The sequence below is a fragment of the Ctenopharyngodon idella genome, chromosome 20 (assembly GCF_019924925.1).
Source record: "Ctenopharyngodon idella isolate HZGC_01 chromosome 20, HZGC01, whole genome shotgun sequence".
NCBI lineage: Eukaryota > Metazoa > Chordata > Actinopteri > Cypriniformes > Xenocyprididae > Ctenopharyngodon > Ctenopharyngodon idella.
The window spans coordinates 19,042,887-19,056,404 of NC_067239.1; the positions used below are offsets into that span (position 1 = coordinate 19,042,887).

The window sequence follows — 13,518 nt, forward strand, 5'->3', positions numbered from 1 at the left end:
GAGTTAAATATATGAGTGTCACAGCAAATGGTCTGAATACTTAGGACCATGTGATATTTCAGTTTTTCTTTTTTAATAAATCTGCAAAAATGTCAACAATTCTGTGTATTTCTGTCAATATGGGGTGCTGTGTGTACATTAATGAGGAAAAAAAATGAACTTAAATGATTTTAGCAAATGGCTGCAATATAACAATGAGTGAAAAATTTAAGGGGGTCTGAATACTTTCCGTACCCACTGTATAGTATATTAGATATATCAAAATTCCAACATATGCTCTCAATGACAAATGCAGAAAAGTTAGTTCATTGGTTCATGACCTCATGGATAGATTATTGTAATGCTCTACTGGGTGGTTGCCCTGCTCGCTTAATAAACAAACTCCAGCTGGTCCAAAATGTAGCAGCTAGAATTCTTACTAGAACCAGAAGGTATGACCATATTAGCCCTGTTCTGTCAACAACACTGCATTGGCTCCATATTAAACATCGCATACAATTTAAAATCTTGCTAATTACTTACAAAGCACTAAATGGTTTAGCTCCTCAGTACTTGAGCGCGCTCTTAACACATTATAGCCCTTCACGTCAATTACGATCTCAAAATTCTGGCCAGTTGATAATACCTAGAATATCAAAATCAACTGCAGGCGGTAGATCTTTTTTCTATTTAGCATCCAAACACTGGAATAGTCTTCCTAGCAATGTTCGGGAAGAAGACACACATGCTTTTCACACTTGAAATAGTTAACCCTGGGTCATTCTAAACCACGGGTAAACTGAATCCTGGGTTATCTTGCTTCACGTTTCACACTGCTCATAATTTACCTGGGATTAACAATTAATCCTGGGTATTCTGACGTTTCACATTCTTAAACCTTGGGTTAATGTTCCTATTTGCATATTTGCAGTGTCAGTGTCATTATTTAGATAAAAGCAGCACGCGACCTGTTTACATAGCTGTAGCATTGCATATCCTCATATTGCTGACTGTACTATCGAGTTCATACTGAATGGACTTTTCACTATAATTCGCCAGCAGTCATATCACCCTGTAGCCCAAGACTGGTTGCCCACTGAAGCTAAGCAGGGCTGAGCCTGGTTAGTACCTGGATGGGAGACCTCCGGGGAAAACTGGGTTGCTGCTGGAAGAGGTCTTAGTGAGGCCAGCAGGGGGTGCTCACCCTGTGGTCTGTGTGGGTCCTAACACCCCAGTATAGTGATGGGGACACTATACTGTCAAAAAGCACCGTCCTTCGGATGAGATGTTAAACCGAGGTCCTGACTCTCTGTGGTCGTTAAAAATCCCAGGATGTCCTTCGAAAAGAGTAGGGGTGTAACCCCGACATCCTGGCCAAATTTGCCCATTGGCCTCTGTCCATCATGGCCTCCTAATCCTCCCCATATACTGATTGGCTTCATGACTCTGTCTCCTCTCCACCAATAAGCTGGTGTGTGGTGGGCGTTCTGGCGCAATATGGCTGCCGTCGCATCATCCAGGTGGATGCTGCACATTGGTGGTGGTTGAGGAGATTCCCCCTTCCAAAATGTAAAGTGTTTTGAGTACCCAGAAAAGCGCAATATAAATGTAAGGAATTATTATTATTATTATTATTATTATTATTATTATAAAGGTAAGAATGTGAGTACGCGATTGGTTGTCTGTTGCTAAGCGTCTAGCTATAACATTCTAACACTGCATCGTTTCACACTGCAAAAGCGGTGCAGGGTTTCATAACCCTGGGTAAAAAGCGATGCTAATCCTGCTTCTAAATTACAAGTGTGAACCGTTCCTTTGCCCGGGGTTAAAAGCGGTGTTTAGGATGACAATAATCCGAGGTTAAGCGCAGTGTGAAAAAAACCCTTCTGTCAATTTAAATCTAGACTAAAAACACATCTCTTTAACCTGGCATGCACAACACATCGATTTCTATTATTCAAATCAGTTAAATGATTGTTAGGCTGCATAAATTAGGTCAACCGGAACCGGAAGAACTTCCTATACTACCCGATGTACTTGTTATATCAGAAGAATGGCATCTATGCTAATATTAGTCTGTCTGTCTCATCCTTATCCTGAGGTTACTTTAGTCAGCTGGATCCGGTCCATATCCAGATCAGGTGGTGGACCAGCACCTAGAAACAATCAAAACGCAGCCCTGAATGTCAGCAGAGACCGTGTCTACTAGACAATCCCCTGCGAAGGCCTCATCGACATGACAGCCATCGGCACAGATCCTCAGCAAAGACCACAAGAACTAGACAGGTTCTCCGCAGCTAGCTTCGGCTCCATAACGGTGTGATGAATCCAATCTTCAATCAAAAGGAACTGGATGAATATTTGAATGCTACCAATCCCGATCTGAATTCTGACTTGTGATGCATGCAGCCTGAGTCATAATGACACCATGTTCGTTCATTGGCCAAAGGAGAACTGGACCCCCGAATAAACCTGGCTTCTCCCAAGGTTTATTTCTCTATTCTGTCACCTGATGGAGTTTGGGCTCCTTGCCACTTTCGCCTCTGGCTTGCTTAGTTGGGGACACTTAATATTAAACAATATTATTGATCTGACTGCACGAATACTGTTGTATAAGAACTGAACCAAGCTGGACGATGACATCACTGTTTTCTGCAGAACTGCTTATAGATTAAATTAATTAATTTAATAATAGATGATCTTTACAACAGAACTGAATCAACACTGAACTGACTTCAGCTGAAATGCATCATTTTCCTGTTATCACTGTAAAGCTGCTTTGAAACAATCTGTATTGTATAAAGCGCTATATAAATAAAGGTGACTTGACTTGACTTTTCACAAAAATATTAAGCAGCACAACTGTTTTATCAACATTGATAATAAGAAATGTTTCTTAAGCACCCAATCAGCATATTAGAATGATTTCTGAAGGATCATGTGACACTGAAGACTGGAGTAATGATGCTGAAAAATCAGCTTTGCCATCACAGGAATAAATTACATTTTAAATATATTCAAATAAAAAACAATTATTTTAAAACTGTAATAATATGTCACAATATTACTGTTTTTACTCTATTTTGGATCAAATAAATGCAGCCTTGGTGAGCATACGAACAACATTAATAAACCTTACTGACCCCTAAATTTTAATGGGAGTGTCTAAGAGAAACAAACTGCTAATATTGCTTAAATATGTACAGTGGGGTCCAAAGGTCTGAGATCACCAATAAAATCTTATTTTAATGCAGTTTTAATTTCATTACAAATTATATTATCAGCATAATAATTTGAGTGAAAAGTTAAATGACATTTTTAATTGAATGTCTTAATATTTGGTTTGTCCCCACTTTGCTTTAATAAGAGCAGGCTGTTTAAAACTTGATGATCCTGTTCTCCGTGCATTATGATTTGAGAATGATCCAAAGAGCATCTTGAGTTTCAAATGGAAGCAAGAACATCTGACATAATCAATGTCAGAAATGTCCTTTTTTGATTAATGACTAAGAAAATGTGCTGAATCTTAAATATTTCTTTCTCATTTTACATCATTACTTCAAACTTTGTTTATTCCAACTTTAAATTACATTGTAAATCCCAGATTTTTGGTGCGGTCAGACTTTTGGATCCCAGTGTATGTTTAAAATCATAATCACTAAGCAAACTTCTTTTTGGGACCTACTGCAATGTTTATAACAGCATTTTATGAGAAACAGGCATGCTGCCATTTACTACTGTTTTTATAAATCAGTTTGATGTATGAATTTCAGATGCTCACCAATTAGCAGAGACATCCTCAGGATATTCAATATTGATAAACGCATACAATCAGGAAAACTAATATTGAAGAAGTCATATCACCTGGAAGCACCACCATCTCCTCCAACAGACAAACCATTTTTAGTCTGCTTATTTAGTCTGCTTAGTCTGACAACACAGAGTAATTTTAGCATGACACAGTCTGATTAAACTGTAGGAGTTTAAATCCATCTGCATGTGCTTTTCTGAGCTGTCTGCACAGGTCTCGCTGTTTCACACACTAACTATCAGCAGCTGTTTCTGAGAAAGCGGCACTCGTGGAAGCGCTGACACTCTCCCCTCATTTCTTTAATGGCCATATCCCCCCACACCCTACACACCCCACATAACCCCCCCCACACACACACAATCCCCCTCACTATTAAATATCTGTGTGTGTGTCTGTTTCACACACGTGCACACGCACACACGCACACACACGCGCGCACACACATACGCTTCCTAGCAATCAGAGGCTGAGAATAGGAAGAAGGGAGAGGAAGCGTCCGTGCATTCACAGTCTGGGAACAAGGGGTGAAGGGGGGAGACGGAAAAAAAGCGGAACCTGGAATTTACAGAGGAAAAAACAACAGCCTTCCAAAAATACCCCTGACCCATCCCAAAGCAGATAAACAGAAATATTATTCCTTTGTTGCTCCGGCCATCATCATTTTCTGTTGCCCCTTCCTTGCTGGCCAGGAAGCTCAGTGGTAACTGCTCATTAGGAGCCTCATCAGCCTCCTCTTTCATAACGGTCACAGGCTGAAACATCACAACAGTTGAAAGACAAGCATGGTTTCCTGTTAAAACCATCCCGTTAATCCCATTTTCATTGCGAGCAGGGATAGTTCACCTAAAAATGAAAAGTCTGTCATCATTTACACATTCTCATGTCGTTCCAAACCGGTAAGCACACAAAGATATTTCGAAAAATGATTTTGTCCACACAATGAATTGTCCTTACAATGAAAATCATTGTGGTCCAATGTTGTTGTTTTTGGACCCCATTGATTTTCATTGAATGGACAATTTATATATATATATATATATATATATATATATATATATACATATAATCGTATTTTGTGATCTGCAGAAGAAAGCCATGCAGGTTTAGAACGACATGAGGATGAGTAAATGATGAAAATTATTTCAGTTCAATGCAGTTTATTTGTATAGCGCTTTTCACAATATATATTGTGTAAAAGCAGCGTCACAGAAAATGCATGTTACAATTAGAAAGTATCTGTCATCAGCCAGAGATGAGTGTGTCAAAGTGATGTCCGTATGGCAGTAATATACATAAGATAATATAAATTATGCGGTTAGTAAACGTCATGTATTCAGTTTCAGTATTTTCAGTTTTCAGTATTCAGTAAGCAGACAAAATGCACATGCTAGGCAATGTTATCATAATGATTAAAATATAAGTAAAATACATTGCCCGGCCAAAAAAAAAGTCGCTGTTTTGATTTTAAAATGTTTTGGATTTTAAGGCAAATACTTAAGAATCTATGAATGGATCATTATTACAGTGATTATTATGTTTCTAGCATGTTATATGTTTCGCAACAGTTCTTTTAACCCTTAAAAATGGAGTGTGTAGCTTTTCATTTCTTAAACAACCATGTGGGAAGACACATCATGGACATATTCCAGGATGACAATGTCAAGATTCACCAGGGTTAAAATTGTGAAAGAATGGTTCAGAGAGCATGAAGAATCATTTTCACACATGAATTGGCACCTCTGAATCCAGACCTTAATTTTATTGAAAGTCTTTGGGATGTGCTGGAGGAGACTTTACAGAGTGCTCACCTCTTGCATTGTCAATACAAGATCTTGACCAAAAATTGATGCACCTCTTGATGGAAATAACATCACAACATTTATTTCCATTGAGAGGTGCATCATTTTTTGGTCAAGATCTTGTATTGCAAGAGGTGAGCACTCTGTGAGCACTCACAATTTGAGCCTGATGAATCTTGACATTGTCATCCTGGAATATGGCCATGATACATCTTAACACATGGTTGTTTAAGAAATGAAAAGCTACACACTCCATATTTAAGGGTTAAAAGAACCGTTGCCAAACATATAACATGCTAGAAAAATAATAATCACTGTAATAATGATCCATCCATAGACTTTTTAGTATTTGCCTTAAAATCCAAACAGCGACTTTTTTTTTTTTTTTTTTTTTTTTGCTGGGCAGTGTATAATTTGACATTTTTGTATGTTGACCCAAAGATCCATCTGAAATCTTTGTAAGTGTTGATGTTTTATTTTTTGGTGAATTATCAGATTTTTTTTCTGACTCATACACACTTCCCAAATGAATTGCATCATTTGTTTGGGAGTTGTTTGCCTCTTTTCTTGGTATTGATGAAGTCATAAGATAGTAATCGTTGGATGTCTACTGTCTTCCGTGAAGCCTGTGCATCAGCGGCTTCTCAGATGGACTACACACTTTACCCAACACTTCACAACGATGACAGACTGTGACATAACCCTTGCTATGAATAATTGTGTATCAGCACTTTAAGGTCACTTCCTCTGACCCCAGCTTCCTAAGTGATTCAATTTTCTCCTCAATAGTCTGGTTCTGAGCATTCTCGGAGAGAGACAATATCATTCGAATGGACTCATAATTGTGATAAATCTACTCTAGGTAAAAATTTAATATACATGAAAAATGTTAACATGTGGTACCAAATCACAAATGATGAGCAACATTATATAATCTCACACCAGATGTGATGACTGGCGTGATGGAGATCTATTCAATCAACTATTTATTAATGTCAAAGACGAACAAACATCTACACTACTCAAATAACCTGCTCTGTGTCTGCTAGTCCACGTTAAGCTAGTTCTACAAATGCAAAAACTGAAGAAGATTGCTTTGTCCATTAACACAGTCCTTGAATAATGAATGACCCCATGACCTGAAGCGTTATAGATGTGGACCCTGGTGGTTAATTAGGTGAGTGGCTAACAAGATCTCTAGAGAGAACCCTCTGGGAGTTTAAAAGCATCTTTTAGTTACGGAGTTAGGCCATCTTTCCGAGTAACGTGTATACATGCCAAGCCAAATTATAAACGCAAACAAAGATTTTTTTTTTTCATTCAATTAAAGGGTAAGTTCACCCAAAAATGAAAATTCTGTCATTAATTACTCACCCTCATGTCGTTCTACACCCGTAAGACCTTCGTTCATCTTCAAATTAAGATATTTTTGATGAAATATCTCCAATATATATATATTTTTTTTGATGTTTTCTTAATATCATATACACAGTAAAATTTAATTTCTAAATAAAATGAATACAATTGAAGTACATTTTACAAGAAAATACTTAAAATACTTAATTCTTTCTGGTACCAGGTGTACTGAGGGAGCATTTTGAAAAAAGAGAGACTAGCATACTATAAATTGAAGTAAACAGTATAGGATGGGAAGGGATGTTGAGTTCAAGATCAGTTTAAAGGGTTAGTTCACCCAAAAATGAAAATTCTGTCATTTATTACTCACCCCCATGCCGTTCCACACCCGTAAGACCTTCGTTAATCTTCGGAACGCAAATTGAGATGTTTTTGCTTAAATCCGATGGCTCCGTGAGGCCTACATAGGGAGTAATGACATTTCCTCTCTCAAGATCCATTAATGTACTAAAAACATATTTAAATCAGTTCATGTGAGTACAGTGGTTCAATATTAATATTATAAAGCAACGAGAATATTTTTGGTGCGCCAAGAAAAAAACAAAATAATGAATTATTTAGTGATGGCCGATTTCAAAACACTGCTTCAGGAAGCTTCGAAGCGTTATGAATCAGCGTGTCGAATCCGCAGTTCAGAGCGCCAAAGTCACGTGATTTCAGCAGTTTGGCGGTTTGACACGCGATCCGAATCATGATTCGACATGCTGATTCATAACGCTCCGAATCTTCCTGAAGCAGTGTTTTGAAATCGGCCATCACTAAATAAGTCGTTATTTTGTTTTTTTTGGCACACCAAAAATATTCTCGTCGCTTTATAATATTAATATTGAACCACTGTACTCACATGAACTGATTTAAATATGTTTTTAGTACATTAATGGATCTTGACAGAGGAAATGTCATTGCTGGCTATGCAGGCCTCACTGAGCCATCTATTAAACAAAAATACCTTAATTTGTGTTCCGCAGATCAACGAAGGTCTTACGGGTGTAAAACAGCATGAGGGTGAGTAATTAATGACAGAATTTTCATTTTTGGGTGAACTAACCCTTTAACTCACAAGCATAGTGTATTTACTTGTATTGAGCTTAACTGCAGTGTAGATCTCACTTGTTGACTGATTACTGACCACGTCACGCCCACAGATGGCTAGTAGTCTTGCACCCCATGCAACAGATTACCCAAATTGTTTTCAGACCTTCAGCCAGTAGAACCTTCCACTCCTGGTAACACGAAGAAAGTGGACAAAAAGCTGTTGGAATATCACTCATAAGTCCAGTGTAGCTTTCTGACTCCATCTTAGCCCTCTCTATCTGTTTACCCTCTCTCTCATTTTCCAGTTTTGCAGGGTTGGTTAAGGTGGAGACAACTGGGATTATCTTGGGCTACAGACATTAATCCCATTGTGGCAAAGGCTTTGCAGAAACTGTGCCCCCATGTGTTGCTTTTGGCCATGCTTCCAAGGTGCCATGTACCTAACCACTGGGATTTGTTTAACTTTGTCAACACTAGCATCAGTGACAAAGTTTTGAAGGTGAAATGGGTCACATCCCTAAATTTTATTCGGGCTCCCTAGTGAAGAAGTCCACAGAGCAGATCAAACATACGGTTTTCACTTTCATTTCACAGGCAAAGATGTGGATGATAAGATGTAGCGTGCTATTGATTAATAGAGTATGTTTTCTGGGAAGATTAGCACACGCTTTAATTCAGTCTCGCATCGTGCTCTAAACCCCTTACATGGCTGCAGGTGGTCTCTCTAATCTACGTTCTGTATCTCAACCACATGTCTTCTCTCATAATCGAGTCAGGAAGTGGAACTAGTCTCTTTCTGTCATTAGCACCATACTAGCTGGATGCATCATGTTCAGCTGCTGCTCTGGAGGTGAGAGAATATGATATTAATGTAACCCCATTGTTTCCATATAAATGTTTTTTTTTCCATGGTTACACGTCAGCAGAGGTGACCTTTGAAACGTACACTATTGTTCAGAAGATTGGGATGACTATGTAAGATTTTTTTATTTTTTTGGAAAGTAATACTTCAGTAAGGATGCATTAAACTGATCAAAAGTGACAGTAAAGACATCAATAACATTACAAAAGTGTTGTTCTTTTGAACCTTCTCTTCATCAATGAATCCTGACAAAAAAAAAAACATATATCATGATTTCCACAAAAATATTATGCAGCACAACTATTTTCAACATTGATAATAATAAGAAATGTTTCTTAAAGCACCAAAAGCATATTAGAATGATTTCTGAAAGATCATGTGACACTGAAGACTGGAGTAATGATGCTAAAAATTCAGCTTTGCCATCACAGGAATAAATTACATTTTAAAATATATTAAAATAAAAAAACAGATATTTTAAATTGTAATAATATTTCACAATATTTCTGTTTTTGTTGTGTTTTTGATCAAATAAATGCAGCCTTGGTAAATAAATCTTTTTTTTTTTTATCTTACAGACCTCAAACTTTTAAACAGTAGTGTACATGAATTAAAACATCGTCGTATGGAAGTTTAATAAAACTGAATAGAAGTATTCTTTTTGTTAAAATACATTAAAAATGACTGATTCTAACATCCACATTTTGCTAAATAAAATGGCCACTAATGTTGAATGCATCCGTGAAATTAGCTAAATCTGAGTTTTTGTGTACAGTTTAATTATATACGACTGATTTTAGTGTACTTCTCTGCAGGGTTTCTTCAGAAAGGTCATGGTATGATGAATCGTGACATCTTGAAATACACTCATGCATCGTGGTTTCAACAGAACAACTGCCAGTAATAGCATTCTAGTGAGGGATGAGTAGAGTGCTGGAACAATACTGTTGTGTCAACATAATGTGGGAGAGAATGGTAGAAAAGTTCCAAAACAGGTTCAGAGTGATAGACAAGCTCCTCTCAGTGGGGTGATGGGTGGGTGCTAATGATTTTAATGAGAAACCTTTACGGCTTGCCAGCATCAAGATGGACGCAGTCTCTCTGATAGATATCAGATCACTACGCTTGAGTGAGGTTGTTTATAATGGTAACAAAGCCTTTTGTATTCATGTTTATTGTCCATTTTTATTAAGATTCAGATTATATTCACATTTATATCTATAGAAATAAGGCCTGCTCTATGATATAAGCATCCATATTCATTGGCCAAGGTCTTATAAAAAATATTTTGATAGATGTTGGATTTGATGTAAAACCATATACAACAACACATGCACATGGTGGTGAATTAAACTTCCTCATTGGAAGCAATATTTTACAATGAGCACCATCCTACTTTAGTCATTTGCTGGTGCTTAGCTAAAACAAATAGAGCTCTAAATTATAATCAGTGAAACAGGCTAATATTGCAGACGTACAGCCTCTCAGTGCAGCACTACCGACGGACTGGATATTGATTGGCCGAGACAGATTGTGGCTCAGAGATCAAATGTAGCATTGCAGAGTGTGAAACTGCCATGTTTTAATAGGGGTGTAATCCAAGTGGACCAGGGCCATCTGCCTCCACTTCCAGTGCTGGCAATAAAAAAAAGTGTTGATAAATCACTCTGGCAGAAGAAGCATGAAGGTTTATTTTATTTCATAGGTTTTGGATTCACAGTAACAATGCTGAGCACACATGTGGCATTATCTGTCATACTTAATCTATTGTTTATTTATTTGTTCATTCTATCTAAAGTGGTTTGCTGACAGAAAAATAGTTCTGTTTGGTTATTGTTTAAAGTTTGACCTGATATGTGATCTGACATATTACAAAAGATCTGCAGGGATCGATTAAAAAAAAAGAATAATTAAAAAAAAAAAAAAAAAACTTAAGATTATGCTTCTAAAATTTGGTCCCCCTTTGGTTCACTTGTTTGGGAGCAAATGAGAGCAGGCAGATCTCTAAACTGATCTCACAGATCATCAGATCTCTATGCAGTCAAAACAAGAAGACATATATTGTATATAGACTAGACAACTGTGGAGTGGAGGGAAGTGGTGTAGACACAGGAGGAAAATGCTTTCTGATCCGCTGTTCTGCTCACCACAGGGGCGATCTGAGGACTGCAGAAAGTCATCTTGGGACTTTAGTCCATTTAAATCCAGTCACAGTTTCTGGATCGATAATTGAAGGAACAAGTTAATAAGTTCAGTTTTGTTGTGTTATCTAATGCAATTATAATTGGAAGTTTTATTGCTTTTACTTACAGCAGCATTTATTTCTTTGCTTAGTTATATATAACTTTTTATCTGTTCTTTATGAATCATTGGTGCTTTTTTTAAGGATATCTCACCTTGGAAAAATCTATTCTAAAACAGTTGCGCAAACATCGTACATTTTTATTAGCTTGTATCATAGCGACCATTAAAGCAACTTGTAATTCAAAGCTCGTTTGGTCTTTTATCTCCCTTCTACCGTGAAAAGAGACAAGGGAAGGTAATTTTCCACATTCAGCAGTGTGAATGCATGAAACACATCTATAAATGCCCAGTTGTTGCTTGCAGCATGACATTTATATGTCTGTTTAACTTGAGACATATGGCACCAGGGGAGATAAGATGGGCAATATTTTCCAGCGAGGCGACTATCAAATCAGAAAACAGCTTTCTACACAACCTCCTGGGTGCTAATAATACGATACAGACTGTAAACCCTGTTTAATGATTTGACAAAAACAGGATAATTTGGAGCGTGCTGAGAGTGGTATTGCTATTTAACCAGTTGCAAAACAAATGAGAGTTGATATGCCATGTGTCGTTGTGTACTAATGCACTGCTTTGTCCACTGAAACTCAGAGATAGCTCATGATAAGCCAAAACAAACATGTCTTTGCTATGGTTAATTTGTAATAAATGATGCTTTGACAATTAATTCAGTCATAAACAAAACAAGTATGGATGCAAAGAGTGTGTCTATGTCTTTCTATCACTTTCTGTCGCTCTCGCTCTCTCTATACAGACCACATTTTCTTTCATTTTGTTGTTTAATTTGTTCTGGCCATCATCAGCATGGCAGGTGTGTAAATATGACTCACAAAACCTATTCAATGCATCATCTTCAGAAAAAAAAAAAGAAAAATCTCAGCGTATATTCAGAAGGAGACCAGAATGAGAGATTTGAAACAGATAATGGCAAATCAACAAACATTGTTTCACAGATCAGGGTCTGAGTCAACATCCACGAATTTCCATTTTAAAAGCCCCTTGATAAATGTTTCATAAAAACACTAAATGATAAAACATGCAAGTGAGGAATATTACTCTTATTCAGATTATTATTATTAAAACGGCTGCCATTGTCATTATAATTATCAACTGCCTTCTTGACCAAAAGTAAAGCAATATAAACAATATCCCATGTGCGTACAACAACTGATCAACCTAAGGGTTTAAAATCAAAGTTTCCACATGTGATGTATCTGCAATTTACAAATATGTCACAAAAAATAAAAATAACTTTAAACAACATGGGATGGAAGAGATGGGAATACAGAAACTATAGCCGCAGGGCTGATTTAGCTGATTTATGTTTTACTCCCTCAGCTTCAGACCTGAATGGGATCAATGAACTACATCTGGCTGTATAGCTTGTGCATGATTCAAGTATATATAACAGTATTTGGGCTTGTTCAGTTTTGAACTGATACTTGCAAACCATTTAACCATAACCATAATAAGTGATTGATAATGGGTTATTCAAGCTGTCAGTTCGGCTTACTACTTTTGGCAAGAAAGCCAGAGAAACTATAATGTTTTGTCGAAAGAGCTCAAATGTCACCGCTAACCACAAAGCAATTAAACCCTCTTTCATGCACTTTCGCCACCTGTGCATGTATCAGGCGTTTCCTTCAAACAGTAATGTTGGCTCTTTAAGAGCGCACTGGCAAATGGAAACAAGGCTTGCTGTAATTATTGAAAATGTCACATTATTGTAATGCAATTAAAACGCTCTTTGGATGTGCCGAACCCCTCTCTATTCACTAACGATGCCAGCTAGAATCCAAAATGAACAGGTTCAGTCAGTCTTCAGAGCGCGATCAGACGAGAGGAGTAGTGCACGAGCTCAATCTAGCACCAGATGGTAAACAGAAAATCCTCAAGCGACATGACAGTCCAATAGCACAACCAATCAAAAATCAAAACGCCTGTGGACATTGGCAAAATATCGAAAGCAAAATGAAAATGCTTTCAATTTGAACTTCTCTGCAATTTGTATTGCTCTTTGTTTTCATAAAGACGTTGTCCGTTTGGTAATGCTTTATGAAAAACATGCCTGCAAACCACTCTAATTTTGCAATTATATTTTAAGTGACCAATTTAAAGCAATTAGCCTGTTAAGTATTTTATATGCAAAGAAATTGTTCATTATAGTCTATTGAGATCATACATTGTATATTTGATTTTAAACTAATTTTTAAAAATGAAATAGCCTAAAATAATACAGACATACATCTAGACTACATGATACAGTTATCATCATCATCCAAAATTAGTGATTCATAAACCACTGCGGC

The 13,518-nt window shown here is 37.1% G+C and overlaps 1 protein-coding gene across 1 annotated transcript in view; it reads left to right on the top strand.

Annotated features, from left to right (window-relative positions):
• The window catches only part of zbtb1 (zinc finger and BTB domain containing 1), a 422,399-nt gene that overhangs the window by 278,703 nt on the left and 130,178 nt on the right, over nt 1–13,518 (top strand). The window lies entirely within an intron of this gene.